The 13,784-nt window shown below is 37.2% G+C and overlaps 1 long non-coding RNA gene across 4 annotated transcripts; it reads right to left on the reverse strand.

Annotated features, from left to right (window-relative positions):
• Positions 1-896: 896 nt before the first annotated feature.
• Positions 897-3,598, reverse strand: LOC136521544 (uncharacterized). 4 transcript variants are annotated; one of them, XR_010775573.1, is made up of 5 exons: positions 3,460-3,598; positions 2,802-3,210; positions 1,707-1,936; positions 1,353-1,422; positions 897-1,186 (listed from the first exon to the last, which is right to left on the reverse strand). It is a non-coding gene; the product is annotated as an uncharacterized lncRNA (long non-coding RNA). The 4 variants fall into 4 exon arrangements; XR_010775576.1 differs by having other exon boundaries at positions 2,802-3,215; XR_010775574.1 differs by having other exon boundaries at positions 3,418-3,585.
• Between the last annotated feature and the right edge of the window lie 10,186 nt (positions 3,599-13,784).

Genomic DNA, 13,784 nt, shown 5'->3' on the forward strand with positions numbered 1-13,784 from the left:
TTAAAAAATAAAAACCTACGCTGCATTGACAGAAACTGATGCCAAAGTGATTTGCAATCATGAGTCATTTATTTGTTGTCAGGTAACTGAATACAAGTAGAAGTCAACAATATAGGATTATTATTTAGCAAGTATGTCTAGCAATATGTATTAATTAAATGACGAATGTCACATAGATGTTTCCAGCAATCTCATCACAGCTCATACATATCAGCCAAGCCATCATCCACATACATTCCAGAGGAAAAGATAGAAGACACAATTGCTTATAGGCTCAAACATCACACTAGTTCCAGGTTTCATCACACAAGTTCAAACATACAAACATTTGCTGCTTGGTTTACTTCAAGTGAGGCCTGTTGAGCAAGAATCTATGCTTCCACCTATTCCTGCTTCAGATAAAGGAAAATGTGAATCCTATTAGATGTGGACATAGCTGTTACTCAACCAAATTTAAAATCACTAAGTATTATAGAACAACAAACTGAATCATCTATTACTTACTAGTATAGTGCCCGTGCTAACGCTACGGTGCCATCTATAAACACAAATCAACCAACAAAGAGCATAATAACTCAGACAACAAAATAATAAGCATAATAACTCTGTTAAAAGTGAGATGAAATTCAGATGAGCACATACTAAAAAAACATAATAACTCAGCTAACAAAAAAGCATAACACTTGTACATTTTATGCATGGCTAATGTGTTAATAATGATATGAAGTTCTCTCCAATTATGTGTTTTTTATTCAATTGAGCAACACCAACTGGCAACTGAGGTTATCATCATGCATGGAAATGTGCTACAAAGAATCATCTCCAGCACCTTCTGGTTGAGCAGCGACATCAACAAGCATAGACTGAGCAAACAAAAAAGCAAATCGAACCTGGCACCTGCTTCGTGGAGCCTGAAAATGGCAGTGCTTTGCTTGGTGAGGGCGTGAGGCAGCAGCAGAAGAAGAGCTCTGCGTTTGCAGCATCAGCCTCCTGTTGGCACCCAATACTGCACTGCACTGCAGCGTTGCTGCTGGCTGCTCAGGCGCACCAGGGAGAGCGAGCAGCGGCCGCCCGATGACCATCTATGCAGGAGCTCGCCCAGGCACAGCACGGCGTACACCACCACGACGAGCTTGAGCAGGAGCGGCAGGTACTGCGAGAGCTCCACGCTCAACGAGTGCAGCACCTGGCAGAGAAGGAACAGAGACAAACGTGATCAGAGAAATGAGAAAAATATTAACCGTCCCGTCGAAGGGCGAGGAGTGGCAGCCGGCGTGACGTACAATATGATAACACATAAAAGAATGAGTGACATCTAGTATAGCACGGCAATATCAATCATGAATCAATACCTGAGCTTGCCAAATGGTTTCATGACAGTCAGCCAGTGCCCTGTGCACCTATATCACTTGCCCCTCAAATCTGCAATCCATCAAAGCAAAGAAAAAAAATTGTTTGACGATTTAATTTATTAGTCTCCAAGTCTATCGCTGTGCTCAAGATATATTTGTTTAACACATAAATATACATTGTCATAATCTTATTATTGTTTGTCACAAGACCTGTCAAAATACAGAATTTAAGCAGATATAAGAAGAACGGTGTTTCCCTATGCATACCTAATAATGATATAACAATAGTACAATACTACCCAACCAGAAGACAATACATGGGGTGAGATCTAAATGACGCGAATAAGCACAAACCTGTATGACGAGCCCTCGGCATCAGTGGATCTGACACCGTTCCCATCGCCGAATGCAGATCCGGCTCCTCCTCCATTACTTCCTCCTCAACGGCTGAGGCGGAGGTCCAGGCCGCCCCCGACCTCCTGGTTCATGTTGATCAATGTCCATGGGTTGATCTGGATGTCATCCTTCCTTCCTGAAGGATCCATTTGGTCCCTCTCGATCCTGATCGACAGCTTCCAAGCACTCTGTGTCATGTTTGAAGTGAGCTTGGTTATTATTATAAACGGTTTACTGACTGGTATTATACAGCAGCAGCAGTAGTACTGCTGCAATCGATAGCTGCTTACTTCGGGTCTTTCAAAAAAAACTGCTTACTTTATAATTCGGTCAAACCAATAGATTCATTACTTCATAAATCAAACAGTAAAACATTTGTTGTATCTCCCTTCAACTTGTTAATTCAGATGCATACAACTGATCCATCCAAGAATAGTGCCATGATACATTCTTCAAACCAATAGATTCGTTAGCACAATTAGCATTAACACTTCCACAGAAAAAAAATCTATCACATTCACATGGACACAGATGCAATTTATCTGTGCTATGGACATGCTGAAACATTTCAGGGGCCTGTTTTAGAACTAAAGTCTAAAACTCATAATTTGGTCAGTTAGATAATCAAATATATTGCATCAGATTCAGATGGCCTATATCCTCTCTTTCAGGCAAGAGAGGACAAAAGCATATGCACTATGTGTCTAATTCTGCTAGTACACGGCCAGCTCGTTACTACCCTCAATATCAAGTTCGCTACAATTAGACACCACCAGGATGCATCCGGATTCCCAGCCTAATAGAACTGAACTGAGCTCGAGGAGTTTCCCGAACATATGAAGAATTATCATATCGAATTTCCCACTCTTCCAGTCTCCAAACTGTTGTTTGACTGCTACTTACTATAGACAGGATCATACCCAGACTAAATCACAGTGTATTCCGAATACCACAATACAAGACCCAATCCGGCGACAGCTGCCGATTCCCCTCCCAGCAACACGAAAAAAGAAGACAAGAGGATGGCATTAGGGCCGCAGGGGCGTGGCGTACCGCGAGTTCATCGACGCCGATCTTGACGAAGATGGCGTCGGTGACGCGGGAGGCCAGCTCCTTGAAGGCCGGCTCGATGAAGTGGCAGGGCCCGCACAAGGACGCTGAGAACGGGGGCAGGGCCGCCGCCGACGGCGGCTGCAGAGGGTGATGCCCTCCACCCGCCGATGGTGCAGTGTTAGATCGTCAGGTTGACCGTCCCATCGGGCATCGTCTCTGGCTTCGCGAGCGGATCAGGCGGGGCGGCGGACGGAAACCCTAGCCGTGTGAGGACAGCTAGCAGTAGGAGCATCTGAATCTGTAGAGAAGAGGACACAAAAACATGTCTGTTCGGTTCTCTGGCTGAGACATGGCCGCTGCTGAAGTGCTGATTGTCGCTGGCTGCTGCTTCCTGGGATGAGCAGATTCACTACGCTACACAGTGGAGGCAAACCAAGAAAAAGTAGATTCACTTAAATCCCACAAAAAAATAGCAAAAAAAATGAACAGGTACTACTACTACTACCAGCACACAAGTTCACACCACAAGCAAGAACTAAATCCATGACTATTGATACACAATCGAGAGAAACACATTTGGATTCGAGTGATGGCATTGAAGGCTACTGCTACGTACTACTACGTATCTACGAAGGGCCGCAGCTCGAGCACTCCTTGCCTGCGGTCGCCGTCGCTGCGAGTGGGAGCGCCGCCGCCGCAGCTATGAGTGAGGTCGTCGTCGCTGCTACGGAAAATTTTCCCCCCACTCGTGCGTGATTTCAGGGAGGGGTTGCGGCTTGCGGGGAAGGGGAGCGGAGACGCATGCGACGCCTTGCGGCGGGGAAGGGGAGCGGAGACGCTCTGGGGTGGGAGATCCAAAGAATATAGACGGTCGGATGTGGTTGAGTAAGGAGAGAAAATGAGATGAGGGTTAGGGTTCTAGGTGAAATTATTTTATACTTTCTTGCGCATAGTAGCTGTTTGATCATGAATCAATAGCCAGTAAATTATGGGTCAAGTACAGTAATGGGCCGATTTTAGGGTTTAGGCCTATTAATATATCTGGTGTTTTTATTTTGAATTTTTTAGAATTTTCATCTTTAATTTTCGGTTATTAAATGAATTCAAATGAAAAATCCGTAAAAAACTTGGATGTGATGGTTTTTTTTTTCTAAAAATTTCTAAAATCATGCTTCAGCATTTAAGTTTGATCAAACTTGGATGTGACAATGTTTTACATATTTTAAAATTTGAAATTTAAAATTTGACAAGTTCAAACCAAAATTTTAAACCCTAAATGATTTCAGATGTAAAAGTGATAAATACAAAAGTTGTTCAACTCGTCAAGATCTACAACTTTTATTTTGGTCATCTTGTTATTTGACAAAATTTGAACCTTTTAAATTTAAAATTTTAAAAAATAACAAGTTCGAACCAAAATTTAAGACCCAAATTGATATCAACATAAACAGTGATGAATACCAAAGTTGTTCAACTCATTAATATCTACAACTTTTATTTTAGTCAATTTGTCATTTGACAAAATTTGAACCTTTCAAATTTGAAATTTTAAAAAACGACAAGTTCGAACCAAAATTTGAGACCCAAATTAATTTCAACATAAAAAGTGATGAATACCAAAGTTGTTCAACTCATGAATATCTACAACTTTTATTTTGGTCATTTCTTCATTTGGCAAATTCTTAGCACACATTGTTCACTAATCTTACACATGTCTCATATAGTTTATAAAACCTTATGAGAGATGTGTCACATTTGTGAACAATGTTGTTACTACTTTGTCATATGAAGAAATGACCAATACAAAAGTTGTAGATCTTGATGAGTTATTCAACTTTGGTATTTATCACTTTTTCAGCTGAAATCATTTGGGGTACTAAAATCTTGTCTGAAGTTGCATTTTTTTAAAATTCAAATTTTAAATTGCTCAAACTTTTCATATGTATATATTGACAAAACCAACAAAATAAATTGATAGAGAATGATTTTATAAAATTTTAGAAAAAAAATTATCAGATTTAAAGTTAGTATGAGGAAGAAAAACTAGTTACAAAATTGACCCACAAATTAAAAAAAAATAACACTGTTTACTACGATCATGTAAGGGTCATCTAGAACAGTGTAATTTCTCTTTTTAATCTGTGGGTAAACTTTGTAATTAGTTGTTCTCCCTCATACTAACTCCAAATGTGATGGTTTTTTTCCTAAAAATTTCTAAAATCATGCTTCAGCATTTAGGTTTGATCAAACTTGGATGTGACAATGTTTTACATATTTTAAAATTTAAAATTTAAAATTTGACAAGTTCAAACCAAATTTTTAAACCCTAAATGATTTCATATGCAAAAGTGATGAATACAAAAGTTGTTCAAATCATCAAGATCTACAACTTTTATTTTGGTCATCTTGTCATTTGACAAAATTTGAACCTTTCAAATTTAAAATTTTAAAAAATTATAAGTTCGAACCAAAATTTGAGACCCAAAATGATTTCAACATAAAAAGTGATGAATACCAAAGTTGTTCAACTCATTAATATCTACAACTTTTATTTTGGTCATCTTGTTATTTGATAAAATTTGAACCTTTCAAATTGTAATTTTTGAAAAACAATAAGTTCGAACCAAAATTTGAGACCCAAAATGATTTCAACATAAAAAGTGATGAATACCAAAGTTGTTCAACTCATTAATATCTACAACTTTTATTTTAGTCATATTGTCATTTGATAAAATTTGAACCTTTCAAATTTAAAATTTTGAAAAACGACAAGTTCGAACCAAAATTTGAGACCAAATTGATTTCAACATAAAAAGCGATGAATACCAAAGTTGTTCAACTCATGAATATCTACAACTTTTATTTTGGTTATTTCTTCATTTGATAAATTCTTAGCACACATTGTTCACTAATCTTACACATGTCTGATATAGTTTATAAAACTTTATGAGAGATGTATCGTTAGCACTTTGTCATATGAAGAAATGACCAATACAAAAGTTGTAGATCTTGATGAGTTATTCAACTTTGGTATTTATCACTTTTTCAGCTGAAATCATTTGGGGAACCAAAATCCTGCCTGAAGTTGCATTTTTTTAAATTCAAAATTTAAATTGCTCAAATTTTTCATATGTATATATTGACGAAACCAACAAAATAAATTGATAGAGAATGATTTTAGAAAATTTTAGAAAAAAAATCATCAATTATCATGTTATACGTTTACAAATAGAAAAACATGCATGCCTTTATCACAAAACGGCGAGTGCTCCAGTGGTAACGCACCAACATGTCTTGCAGCAGGTCGCGGGTTCGAATCTCCCTGCGTGCGCTTTTTTTTGGCAAAAAAAAAGGGATGCGGAAGGATGCAGGTCCACCTGGACCGTGTGGGCCACGCTGCCCCACTTGTTTACCGCCACGTCCTCAGGCTAAGACCCGCTAGTGGGACCGCATCGCCATGTCTTCAAGGTTGGGACCCAATGGTGGGACCACATCGCCACGTCCTCGAGGTGGGACCTGCTGGTGGGACCACGGCGCCATGTCCTCGAGGTGGTACACGAGCCAAACGATCTATGATGATTTAGTTTTGTTGTTTTATGATGATTCTTTTGTTTTCGTCATTATTCTTCATGCTAAAGCTCCGTCACTTGTTACTTATGACGAAGCTGGAAATTTCGTCATAGAAAGCGCTTGTTCTGTGATGAAATTTGTAAGCATCACAACTGAATCGTCATTGATGAACACATTTCTAGTAGTGATGTCATCGCCACGGAAGTAATGATGGTCTCTAAATCTGACAAAGATCCACTCCTCACCCCTGCCACACGCCCGCATGTACCACTTGTTGAGCAAGTACATTTGCGTACCCAATTCATTCAGAGCCGTAGGGTTGTATAGACTTTTGCCAAATTTATAAGTCTTCTAGGTATCAACTTCTAGGTTCTGGATTGGAGCTTTGCCCATTAATTGATCCAAGGTTAAACCAGTTAGTTCAAAAAAAGCATTAAGGTCTTGAACCGACACTTCTCCAGAGTTGTCTGGTCGATAGACTTCTATGTTGGAATCATATTCATTAGCAACAATAAGATTTTGCATTGGTTGCTTCTGTTGTCCGAGCTATGGGACATCCTTCCCTGATGCTTTTTTCCTTTTCTTATCTGCATCATGTGACTTCACGAAGGAGCGGTCATAGTCTGATAGTGGCGGAGGCTTACGAAGTTTAAGCATCTTTTTCTTGTGAGCTTCGACCTTCTGCCTCAGCAGATCTCGTGGTATGTAAAAGTACGACTTCTCCTTAAGCTTCGCTTGTCTCTGCTTTTGGATATCTATAAAAAAATCTTTCACTTTTTTATCTTCTTCAGCTGCTATTTGCTCATCAGTCTTTTTAGAAAGTATTTCTTGAGAAATAACTTTTTTTCGGGGTCTTCTTTAGCGCCGAGACCTTAGACGTCTCTGTAGTGCGTCGCTGTGGAGAGGGTGGGGGCAGTGTTGGAGACCGGTGTGGAGGTGATGAGACCGGTGTTGGAGACTGGCGTGGAGGCGTTGGAGATTGTTGTGGAGGCAGTGGGGTCGGTGTAGGAGTTGGAGATCATTGTGGAGGCAATGGGGCCGGTGTAGGAGTTGGAGATCGCCGTGGGGATGAAGTCGTCTCGCCCCCCGCGACGCTGTGATGAGATGGGGAATGAATGATTGGGCTAGGCTGGGGGGAGACCCTACTACAAAAACAAGTTGTAAGTCAATTATTTTTTAAGTCAGTATAAAATTAATGGAAAATAATATTTCATTCACTTTCATTCGTACCTAGGGTGAGATAGGGGAAGCGGTGGCACCCCAGGAATGATGATAAAGCATTTGCGCCATTGAATAAATGTCTTCTCTGCTTCTCCTAGTGTCTTCTCCCCATCACCACCTTCAATATCAAGAGAAACATTGTTGTAACCTTTGAGCACTCTATCGATCGAGACGCTAGCATATCCAGGTTGAATAACTGACCCATGGATTCTTGGTGTCTTCGTTCGGTCTATTAGAGATACAACCCCGACAGCCACCATGATTGATGTATTATTACCATCTGGAATGTGCAGCTCACATGTTGTTAGATGCTCAGTAATGTCATCAACAGGGAAATGCAACCCAGCGTCATCTTGAATAACTGGCAGCTCCATGGAAGCATAACTATTTTTCATCTGACCAACGGGGCTAATAGTGACTCCCGGCTTTGATTGCGATTGCATTTGACTCATTGCTAGCTGCACTTGCCTCTTGATCTCCTCCTGCATTCTTGCCTTAAGAGATTTTTCTCGTTCACATGATTCAAGCAATGCTTGTCGTGACTCATTAACAAATTACTTCAATATACGGATTCAGTCTGCCTCCTCATCCTTCTTTCTCTAGCGACTTCTGTAGGTATCCTTGTCTGCTGGGAATGCTTGTAGCCACGGAACCGTCCCATAGCCTCTTGTTCGACCACCGTGTTCGAGATTCTCTAGGGCATATGTCAATTCATCCTTCTCTCGATTGAGCTTGAAAACACCACTATCAGCTTCTTCCCTAGCACGAGCTAGTCTTTGTGTTGCTCTCTCAATTTTTTGGCCGAAAATTAGCTTGCCAGTGTCTGGGTCTAGGCTTCCCCCATGAGCGTAGAATCAATTCTTCACGTGTTGAGGCCAGTTCTTCTCTATTGTTTCAGGTATGATTCCCTTGGTAGTAATCTCTGCTTCTAGGTTCTGCCACTTGGGAATAGCACTTCTATAACCACCTGATCCCATGCGATGATGGTATTGCTTCTGTCGGGCATTCTGCTGATTTCTCATCACACGTTCCTCACTCTGTTGAGATGTCTTGTATTGTACGAAGTCATCCTAATGGGACTCCAACTTGACAAATGCCTTAGCATTGAAATCCGGCGTATCATTCTTCAAGATAAACTTTTTATACAATGTCTTCTTCCAACTCTGGAACAACATTGCCATCTTCTTCATTGTCCAATCCCTCACTAGCTCCTTCAAAGCATCATCTGCTTGTAATGTGAAATGCTGAGTGATATCTCTTCAAGCTAGGTTCTTGTCACGATCAGATATAAAACTAACATTAGGAGCAGATATCTTCTGCTTCCATTCATGAGCACTAACTGGGATCCTATCCCTTACAATGAACCCACATTGATTGACATATGTCTGAGCATGTGGTCCCAATGGTTTGCCAGTGTCGGTGTCGAATTCTGATATTATGAAACGGCCCTCTAATGGCTTTTTTTGCCATCGGACTTTCCTACTCTTGCCGGTGGTTGATGTAGTCCAGAGACCGGCTACATGAGTAGAAACAAAACGATTAACAACAAATATACGTACGCATGCATCTATAAGAAATGATAGATAATCGAATATACCTCGCTAGTATTTTCTTGTGCGACAATTTGTTGATCTTCAACCACTAGGATATTCAGGATATCCTCATAATCAATAAAGTACTAACTCGTGTCATCTACATCCGCATTGGTGTCGGCGTTGATAATATCCTCCATTATGTCATCATTCAAGTTATCATCCGAAGCAGCCATTTGTATCTTCAAGATAACACATAGATAGAATTACTATAGCACATAACATAAGTACATGTGATAACACATATAGAATTACTAAATCCAATTAAATATAATAACACATAATATTTCATAAGGATAAACAATAATAAGGTATAGGCTTTGGAATCGAATTAAAAACACTTTTGATCCAAAAACATAGAAATAAGTATATGTATATATACACATAGAATGATACAATTTTCTCTCTCTCTCTCAACACATAGAAATAAGTGCATATGTATATATCTCTAGATATGCATGTGATAACACATAGATCAATGTCTCTCTAGATACAATTTTCTCTCTCTCTCTCTATCAATACATGGAAATAAGTACATGTATATATACACATAGAAATAATTAAGTACATATGTATACATATAGAATCTCTCTCTAGATATGCATGTGATATAGATAGAATTACTAATAAAATATCCAAGTGATATATAGATAGAATTACTAAAATAAAATATGCATGTGATATAGAGATAGAATTACTAATAAAATATGCATGTGTCAATTACTAAAACAAAATTAAATCTAACATATATATAGAGAGAGATAGAATATAATTACTAAATCCAATTAAATAAAATAACACACATATATCTAGATAGAATTAATTACTAAATCTAATTAAACCTAACATATATACATAGATAGAATTACTAAATCAAAATTAAATCTAACACATATAGAGAGAGAGATAGAATAATAATTACTAAATATATCAAAAACTATAATAAAAACTATCTAAAAACTATCTAAATAAAGTACTAATTAAATTTTAATACATTTAAATCTAACTAACATATATCAAAAACTATATAAAAAACTAACTAAAAAACTAAGAATAAACTACTAATTAAATTTTAATACATTTTAATCTAACATATATATCAAAAAACTATCTAAAAACTATCTAAATAAACTAGTAATTAAATTTAATATACATTTTAATCTAACATATATATCAAAAATAATCTAAAAAACTAGAAACTTTGTAAAAAAATATGGTCGAGATTAGCAGCTAGCTAGCAGGCTAGGCGGGCTAGACAGGGCGTGCTGGCCGGCCATGGGGCCGAGCTGAGCACCTCACGCGAGGACAATGTACGGCGGAGACGAGCTCGACGGCCGCCGGGCGGGGCTCGACGACGAGGCCGGGCGGGGGTAGACGACGACGGCGGCGCGGCAGAGACGAGCTCGACGGCTGGGCGCGGCAGAGACGAGATCGAAAAGTAGAAGATGAACAGAACAGAAATCGTTCGATATATATAGGCCGGGACCCTTTAGTCCCGGCTGGTAATACCAACCGGAACTAAAGCTCCTTTAGTCCTGGCTGGTAAGCCGAACCGGGACTAAAGGTCCAACCTTTTAGTCCCGGCTCGGCTTACCAGTCGGGACTAAAGGAACTTTAGTCCCGGTTGGTGTTACCAGCCGGGACTAAAGGTATTTTTGGGCGGACAATTCCGCCCACCCTTTAGTCCCGGTTCCTGGCCTAGGCCGGGACTGAAGGCCTGAAAATTTTGGCAGCCCGCCAGAGTAATTAAAAAGGCCTGGGATATTGATTTTGTTCTCCTTGTTTAATACTAGGTTAATCAATTAATTTTATAGCAACTTCAATACTTTGCAATATTTATTTTAAAAAATACTATTGATTAACTAATTATTTATTATAAATAGGAAAATTTTGTAACCTAAAGTTTTTAATTTCTTTTATGAATATAGAATATAAATGTTACTAATACTAAGTATTTTGTTAATGCAAAAATATATTTGTAACTTAAAATTAATAAAACTAATATTATTCGATAGGAAATTTATTATCACATTATTGTAACGTTAATGTTTCAATTTTTTCTCTGTTTTTGACCAAAATGACAGGAAATTTTTGTTGAACCCATAAAAATAAAGAAAATATAGTATTTTTGTTCTACAACTTTTTTAAATGAAAAAATAGCCTATATAAGGATTGTAGATCTTGATGAGCTGAACAAACTTGGTATTCAAAATTTTTCAATTTGAGACAATCTAGTGTTCCGAAAACTAGTTTGTTGGCGTCGAAATTTAAAAATCACAAATTTAAGCCATCTAAACTTTCTCAAATGGAAAGTTGACCAAAACAACAATTGTATACCTTGATGAGCTGAACAAACTTGGTATTCAAAACTTTTCAATTTGAGACAATCTAGGGTTCCGAAAACTAGTTTGTAGCCATCAAAATTTAAAAATCACAAATTTGAACCATCCAAACTTTCTCAAATGGAAAGTTGACCATAACAACAATTGTAGATCTTGATGATTTTAACAAACTTGGTATTCAAAACTTTTCAATTTGAAGTCATTTAGAGTTTATAATACATGAGTCAAAGTGTTGTTTTTTTATTTGACCAAATTTGACTTGGTCAAACTTGCACAAATGAGACACTAAATGACCTCAGATGAAAAACCACTTAATACCAAGTTTGATCATCTCAGCAAGATCTACAATTGTTACATATCTTATTTTCCCATTTGAAAAAGTTTTATCAAACACTAGTCATAAATTCTTGAATCTCGTATAAACTTTCTAAAACTATGTCACACACTTGTGAAATTTGAACTACATTTTGTTCAAACTTTTTCAAATGAAAAAATTAGCCTATATAAGGATTGTAGATCTTGATGAGCTTAACAAACTTGGTATTCAAAACTTTTCAATTTGAGACAATCTAGGGTTTCGAAAACTAGTTTGTAGGCGTCAAAATTTAAAATCACAAATTTAAACCATCTAAACTTTCTCAAATGGAAAGTTGACCAAAACAACAATTGTAGATCTTGATGATTTTAACAAACTTGGTATTCAAAACGTTTCAATTTAAAGTCATTTAGAGTTCATAATACTAGAGTCAAAGTGTTATTTTTTCATTTGTCCAAATTGACTTGGTCAAACTTGCTCAAATGAGACACTAAATGACCTCAGATGAAAAATCTCTGAATACCAAGTTTGGTCATCTCAGCAAGATCTACAATTGTTACATAGATCATTTTCCCATTTGAGAAAGTTTTATCAAACACTAGTCATAAATTCTTGAATCTCATATAGACTTTCTAAAACTGTCACACAATTGTGAAATTTGAACTACATTTTGTTCAAACTTTCTCAAATGAAAAAATGGCCTATATAAGGACTGTAGATCTTGATGAGCTGAACAAACTTGGTATTCAAAACTTTTCAATTTGAGACAATCTAGGGTTTCGAAAACTAGTTTGTAGGCGTCAAAATTTAAAAATCATAAATTTGAAATCATCTAAACTTTCTCAAATGGAAAGTTGACCAAAACAACAATTGTATATCTTGATGAGCTGAACAAACTTGGTAATCAAAACTTTTCAATTTGAGACAATCTAGTGTTCCGAAAACAAGTTTGTAGGCATCGAAATTTAAAAATCACAAATTTGAACCATCTAAACTTTCTCAAATGGAAAGTTGACCAAAACAACAATTGTATATCTTGATGAGCTGAACAAACTTGGTATTCAAAACTTTTCAATTGGAGACAATCTAGGGTTCCAAAACCTAGTTTGTAGGCATCAAAATCTAAAAATCACAAATTTGAACCGTCCAAACTTTCTCAAATGGAAAGTTGACCAAAACAACAATTGTAGATCTTGATGAGTTTAACAAACTTGGTATTCAAAACTTTTCAATTTGAAGTCATTTAGAGTTCATAATACTAGAGTCAATGTATTATTTTTTCATTTGACCAAATTTGACTTGGTCAAACTGGCTCAAATGATACAATAAATGACCTCAGATGAAAAAACTCTGAATACCAAGTTTGATTATCTCAGCAAGATCTACAATTGTTACATAGCTTATTTTCCCATTTGAGAAAGTTTTATCAAACACTAGTCATAAATTCTTGAATTTCATATATACTTTCTAAAACTATGTCACACACTTGTGAAATTTGAAACATATATTAAACATATTACAATATGAAGTCATAACATATTACATAATATCTATCTCTAAAACATAATATATTAAACATGCATCGTTGTATCATGCGGGCACAACAGTAAATTTTTTCTTGATGTATGACCCTTAGTTATGATCTTGTCGTAACCATGGAGTGTCTTCATCATTTAACATGATGCTTGGATCTTTCTTCACTATGAAGGGTAGAATTTGGACATTTCTTTCATAATCTTCTGATATGTCTGACTTATCTTCAATTCCCACTATATTTATTTTCCTAGAAAGAACTATGTGACGCTTTGGCTCATTGATCATTGAGTTGATGTCTTCGTTTTTTTCCTCTCTTTGATTTTGTAGACATGTCTTTCACATAGAACACATGACTCACATCGGCAGCAAGGACGAATGGTTCGTCTTTGTACCCAATATTGTTGAG

This window comes from Miscanthus floridulus, chromosome 18, assembly GCF_019320115.1.
Source record: "Miscanthus floridulus cultivar M001 chromosome 18, ASM1932011v1, whole genome shotgun sequence".
Taxonomy (NCBI): Eukaryota; Viridiplantae; Streptophyta; class Magnoliopsida; order Poales; family Poaceae; genus Miscanthus; species Miscanthus floridulus.